Source organism: Poecilia reticulata, linkage group LG2 (assembly GCF_000633615.1).
Source record: "Poecilia reticulata strain Guanapo linkage group LG2, Guppy_female_1.0+MT, whole genome shotgun sequence".
Lineage (NCBI taxonomy): Eukaryota > Metazoa > Chordata > Actinopteri > Cyprinodontiformes > Poeciliidae > Poecilia > Poecilia reticulata.
Window position 1 is genome coordinate 3280355 of NC_024332.1, and position 6867 is coordinate 3287221.

Genomic DNA, 6867 nt, shown 5'->3' on the forward strand with positions numbered 1-6867 from the left:
GGGAAAACCCAGGACACGCTGGAGGGATTACGTCTTTCGGCTGGCCTGGGAACGCCTTGGGATTCCCCCGGAGGAGCTGGAAGAAGTGGCTGGGGAGAGGGAAGTCAGGGCCTCCCTTCTGAAGCTGCTGCCCCCGCGACTCGACCCCGGATAAGCGGAAGAAAATGGATGGATGGATGGATGGATGGATGGATGAAGTTACACTATTAATAATACAATTTAAAAAAATGATTCTATACGTATTGGTTCGCTTGTGTAGATATATTTTCTTATGTCTCCTAAAACTTAAAATCATATATGCATATATTTATTTCTTATGCATAAGTGATATATATCAACTGATTGTGCTAACGAATCACAATGACATTTATTACAGAAATATTATGGCTATTCTATTGGCAGTCAAATTAAAGAAGTATGTATCCAATCATATTTGTAGAAAGTTGAGTGGAAGAAAAAACACAAAACCTTATCCTTAAGAAGATTATGAAGCAAAGTCCACTAGTAGGTTGAGGCTCATTTTGAAATTGTTACTGCATCAATGCAGCATGTTATTGAGATGATTAGCCTGTTGCTATGATGTGTTCAGGAAGTCAAATTTGCTTATTAGAAGCATATTAGATCATGTAAACATCAGACTGGACCACAAGCAACTTGGATTCTGTGCCTCTCCACTCTTCCTTCAGTTGGAAAATGGTCCAGTCAAAACATTTCTTTCTCACAATCCATCCATTTTTCCCCCATTTGCCTAAGTAAGAAGATTCTGATATTTTTTATGCTGGAGTGGCTCAACACAAGAAATCAAACGGTTGTGGCTCATGTCCTGGATATGTGTGTGTGATGGCTCTTGACGCTGTGTTGTAACTCTTCCCAAACTCTCAGACCAAACCTCTGAATTCTGCAGTCTTTCTGCAGTGTAACGTTTTCTGCTAAACTTGATTTCTGCCACTCAGTTCTTCCACTCCTTCCATTTATGTCTTTGGGTTCCACACTGCGAGCAGCCAGCTTGCATAGCGTTGACCTTTTTGTAGTTTATCTTYCTTGTGGAGGACTTGACAACTTCCAAATCAGCATTTTTACCCAAAATTGTGTAAAGCATAACTTGACTAAACTTACAAAGTTTTTTCTGTTATATTCAAGTATAATACAATCTTTTTGTCACAAATGTTTCTGTATAGTTTAGGTTAGACTAGGTTATATTGATATACTTTTTCCTATTCATAGGTTTTGATCCAGTGCTCTGTCTGACCACTGGATGACAATAACATTTTATTAACATATGCTATGGATCTGATTTTCTTCCCATATTTTTTTCTTTTTTTCTTCTATCCCTGTGATCAGTCGATTTCTGATGTTAATGTTATGTTACATGCCTGTAGTTTTTCCGTTTGCCCATGATCGGATGATCCTCTTGCAAACAGAATTGGTTTCTTAGGTTTTAAGGCGATATGCTGCTGCTTTTGCACATCTGTTTTGCTGTTCTTTTATTGTCCTTTTGCATGCAGTTGAAGTATTTAAGGATAGCCTATATGGTCTGTAATAAGCTCCCAGCCCACAATGATAATTCCCATAAAACACAATCCTGTGCACATCTGATTCAGACACTCCCTCCACTCTCTTGTTTCTGGGGAGTGGCTCGCTGAAATATCACCTAGAGTCTTGCCATTTTCCAACCTCATTTACTTTATAACAGCAAATGTCTGCCACAAAGCGAGGGAGGGAAACAAATAAGAAAAGTAGGAGAGTGTGGGACGGCATATTATGCTTCCACACATTCTGAAAATGACGTGTTTCCATGTGCAGACCACAGTAATCAGTCTCGAGGGGTACCCCTGCACTAACATGGGAAGAAAGAGAGATTAATAGAAGGAGGAGAGCGTTTGTCTGTTTGGATAAATGCACAAGGCTGGTAGAAGTGGCTGTAGGCTTTTGGGGAGGGGTAGAATGAGGGTGGTCTGTTGCCATCAGCAGCACAAGCCAGAAGGAAATGACATGCTTACCACAGAAGTGGAAGAATGACCCAAACTTCCTTGCAGTCTCTCCTCTCAAGTCATCCTTCATTCATCCATCACTCTCTTGCTCGTAGAGTCTTGCATCTATATTTTCCCCTCTACTTGTTCTGTATTTATCCCCTCACRCCACTGTTTTCTCTGCAGTGCTGTAAAATAGTTTGTATTCTCCCAGTAGGCTTTTGTGTTTTGACTTTTTCCCACCATTTAAGAAAAATAATCTCCCCTAAAACATACTTTGTTGTGCCTCACTTGATGTTTTCAAGTAGTCCACTCTCCTTTATAAGTTTTAATTTTAAGTCTGGACTTTGATTAGGCCACTCCAAAACTTTCAATATCAGTTTTGAGTCCCTTTATTCAAATTTTGTGGGGGTTAGACAATATCCTACGTGTACTTAAACTTAGGGTACTTAGGATATTATGGGCAAAAATGGAATGCTGAAAATTGTCCTTGGAGATTCAACTTCATGTTGTCAGAAAATCTGTTTAGTTTATTTTGCCATGTAAAGTTGAACCAAAATTGTATGGCAATTATTTTTGGTAAATAGTTTAAGAGACATTTTTTTCTGAAGGGGACCATTTTTAACTATGATAGGTTTCTTCCCCTGGAATGAAASACTACTTGATAACTCTGGAAACAAACATGCCAGAGATGAAGGCTCCACTCCCTCCATTTCAGATGGCTGTAATGATTGCTTTTTCACCTCCATTGTTAGGGCAGCTAATACACAAAAAACAGGTGAAGAATGGACAGAAAAGGACACAAAGCTGCTGTATGGCTTCTTTTCTTAGTCTGCCAACTTTCATCTTCAGAGGAAAGACACAATGGAGCTGTTTTGACAAGGATGAAGGTACAAAAACCATTTTTTTCCCCCTCACAATGCCGCCCAGTCATTATAATGTCCTGACTCATCGCTTGGCGTTCTGCCACACACGCTCACACCGGACGTGGCCCTGTGTAAATTATAGCTTGACTGGTAGAAATCAAATGCAAATTGCATACACAAACAGAAGGAAACCGAGTGGATGTTAATGATATGACAGTCAAATGTGTTTTGAAATGTCGTCGGGCAAATACCAATTAAAGGGCGAAATGGAGCAACAATATGGAGAGCTTTTTGTATACAAATGATGCTGAYGGTATACTTTGTACTGACATACGTCTTCCTTGATGTTTTCAATGGGAAATTATGCAAATGCTTCAGGCTACGGCAAAACATTCTCTTGTTCCATGCACTAAAAAGTTTATTTCTTTTGCAATATTTTACTGATTGAACTCCAACGCAAACTCAGCATGTGACGTATGCAACACACAAATATCAAATTTGACTTTTCATGCACCATAACTGTTTTTGTCAATGCCCCTTTAAAATATATTATATACCCTTACTTGGAAGAAAAGCACATTCAGTCAAACTTTAAATTCTGTTTATACAAGTCATACAAACACTGGTTATGTTACTATAGTCATTGTGGCCTTCATCCTTTAATGCATACAAAAATATGCAGTGTTGCACACATCTACTTCTCTCTCTATGCAGTTTCATTAATCTGGTTTGGAAAATGCAACATAGCTCGTTTACATTACTCCAAATCTGTCTCTGATTGGCTAATCAGTCCTCTTGATGTTTTCTTCCACAACAGTGTCCTCTTCCAAGAAGATGAAAAGTGTTTTCACTCAATGAAACAGCAGCCCATCAAGACCTGCCTAACCATGTAGTGCAATAAATGTTTTTTCTTCATTTGTGTGCGAAATTATGAAAGATTTCATTTTTTTGCAACACTGAACCACATGTCCATTGTCACTTGGCAGCTTACACAGCATTTTTTCTTTGTATTAAACTTTTTCCGAAGTGAGGAACCAGCAAGACATCCAACGATCTGGGCCAGAACCAGCAGCTCCCAGTGAGCCCCAGGCAGATAAAAAGTCACTCTTCCTGCAGTAAAGACACATGGGGTGATGGAACATTATGGGGAGAAGGCACAGTTGATTCTACTCGATACACCCCCACCGAACCCAAGGTAAGCCACTTGGCAGCTCTACCTCTGATTGATCTCGCGTTAAAAGCTGATGGAYCAGAAGTAGTCCTAAGACACTGAATTCATCCTACCTTTTAATTCATCTGCAAAATAAAAGGGAAAGTTGAGGTAGTCACCAATTCTCCTTAAACTCTTGGTGCATTTTAAACTGAAATCAGTATTGCTATTGTTGTTTTGATAATACAGCATTTTACAGGKTTTTTTTTCATTGATTAAATCATAAGTAAAAAGTTTGATTGAATTTGTTACGTCCTGAATGGAGAGAGATCCATATATTTTAGAACCTGTGGAAACTGAATCCTTGGACCGAATTTTAGTATATGAAACTGAGTTGACAGACTAATTCCGATTTGATTTGCACTCTGGAGTCAGACTTTTTACGTTCTAAACTGTACTGCATGCAAATAGGAGCTCCTATAGTCCTTGGAGAACTAAGCATACTACAAATGCCYCTTTTCCACCGGCTCGGCTCTACTCGACTTGCTTTGCAAGCGTTTCCACTGGCTTTTTTTTTTAGGCTGGCCCTGCTTTTTAGGTCCCTGCTTCAGAGTAGGGCCAGCTGGGCCAGCTCTGCTTTTGTGGGTGACRCAAGCTTCACTCCTGTTCACTGATTGGGCGTGGTCAAATGTAAAAGCAAAGAGAGAAGAAAAACGAAGGCGCAACATTTCAAACTCGCTGCAACACGGAAGTTATGGAAGCTACAAGTAAGCAGAGGACAAAGATACCGGCTTTTCTTTGCATCAGATTTCAATATTCACTGGCAGCTCGATGGAGCAGTGAGGGATGAGTCGTTTTTGTCAACGTAGCTGAGAGAATGGAAAGCCTYGTTAGCTACTTTGAAGCCGATGGAGCCCCACGGTGAACCCYGACTCAGATGCAGCTAACGCTGCTGCCAGGTGAGCAGTTTGCGGATATATCCGTCTGGTTTTTACTATTTTTAAGGTTGCCTATATACAATCATGGAAGACATTTGAAACACAAAGTCTGCTGTATTTTTATTGGTTCAACACMACGTGCATTTTCTGAAGATTGCACATTCCTGTTATAAATGTCAATATTGTTCAGCATGTTGCCTTCATTTGTTTTTTTTTTTTTTGTTTGTTTTATCTTTGCGTGAATCTACGTGCTTCGATTGTTTCTAATTTTGCTGTTGCACTGGAGTTTCCACCATTGTGAGATTATAAAACATGTTATATGATATTCTATTGTAAAATGGCTAGATTTCAGTTCTCTTAATTAAACGGATATGAACTATTAATTGTACAGGACTTAAAAATGAACAATAAACCTGAAGAAAACGAGTGGTATTTTATCCATGGCTGTATGTCTGCATATGTCTAAAGTTTAAAAGTAATTAAGTTTTGTCTTTAATTTACACAACTATTCCAGTTAATTAATTATGTATGTAAGGATGGATGTTTGTATATAAAGTAACTTGTCTGTTTCAAACAATTCCTTCTGTGGATGTTACTTCCACATTAGTAACTCATTTCRTTGACACTTAACATTGTAGATTACCAATAAAGRTATCCAAAAGTGAATACATTGTTGTGTTTAATTTCTACTCTGTATAATATAATCCTATCCAATATAAAACAATAGCTCAGCTTTCTCTTCTTCTTTTGTCTCAGGAAAAACAACAACTCACATTAGGTCGCATAGTAACGAAGCACAGCATATGGCACCTGGAGGCAGGGCGCTATACCCCTCACCACCAGGAGGCGTCACCCTGCTACAAACCGAGCCGGGCGTGGAAACGCGTTCACCCTGAAGTCGAGCTGAGCTGGTGGAAAAGGGGCAACACAGAACCTAAATGATATGCTAACCWCTGGGTTTTATCCATTGAGCTCTATTTCTCAGAATGCATTTCATCCTGGCCAATTAGTAAACAGAAGAAGTTGTGAACAATGTCGATTTTCTGTGCCGTTATTCAGTTGTAGTCTGCCTATGGTTGTACTTTGGTAACGCAGCGGAGGAAATGAATGAAGCCATTAAGTCTGTTCRTGTTGGCCATGCTTCCAAATATTGATCAATTAAAATCAGCAACAGGATTGTTTACGAAACTGTATTGTTGACAAACCAGGTGATGTAAACTGTGGGTGCCAGTAAAGTTTGTGCTCCAATATAAAGAAGTCAKCAGTTTGTACACATCTTATGTTTTCAGGTAGTTGAGTCCAAAGTTTGTTGAAGCGTTTGAGGAAGTTTGCAGATATATCAATGTCATAATCTACTTTGAAATTAAATGATTGTAATGCTATGGATCATTTTTTTGCCATTAAATTGTAAATGCTCCTTTATATCAATATTTCTAAGCTCACAGTATTTCTGTGCAGCCTTTGCTTATTCTGCCAGTTGGCCTAGATAAGCACAGAAGATGTTAAGGCTCCAGGAGAGCTGAAACTACAGCACTGTATTAGTGCTGCTTTCACTCACTCAGATGAGGAAACACTGAAAGTGATTAAGCTCCTTGTGGATATGTGTGCTTGCTAGGATATGACCGTGTGTGTGTCTTTTGGGAGCCTGAAGTGGAGCCTTAAATTATACATACGTTCTCATTCCATTACCAGTGGCAACTACTAAAGGCTTCCCAGAATTTCCATTACCAAAATGAAGCAGTACACACTCGCTTACAGTACAACTCACTCTCTCTCTCACACACGCACACACACGCACACACACACACACACCCACACACACACACACACACACGTGTATATAAAACTAAAAGTGCAAATTCTTAAGCAGGACAGTGAGTTTGAGCTTTCACTCATTCAGTTACATTAAACTACCAATATGGAATATGRGGAGGGMATCRGAT

The 6867-nt window shown here is 39.3% G+C and overlaps 1 long non-coding RNA gene across 1 annotated transcript in view; it reads left to right on the forward strand.

Moving 5' to 3' along the window:
- LOC103475967 (uncharacterized) overlaps positions 1–6249 on the forward strand; it is an 8569-nt gene extending 2320 nt beyond the window's left edge. The window contains exons 2-3 of the long non-coding RNA XR_535382.1: positions 3864–4031; positions 5681–6249. This is a non-coding gene — a long non-coding RNA (uncharacterized LOC103475967). The remainder of the gene's footprint in view (positions 1–3863; positions 4032–5680) is intronic.
- The last annotated feature ends 618 nt before the right edge of the window (positions 6250–6867 follow it).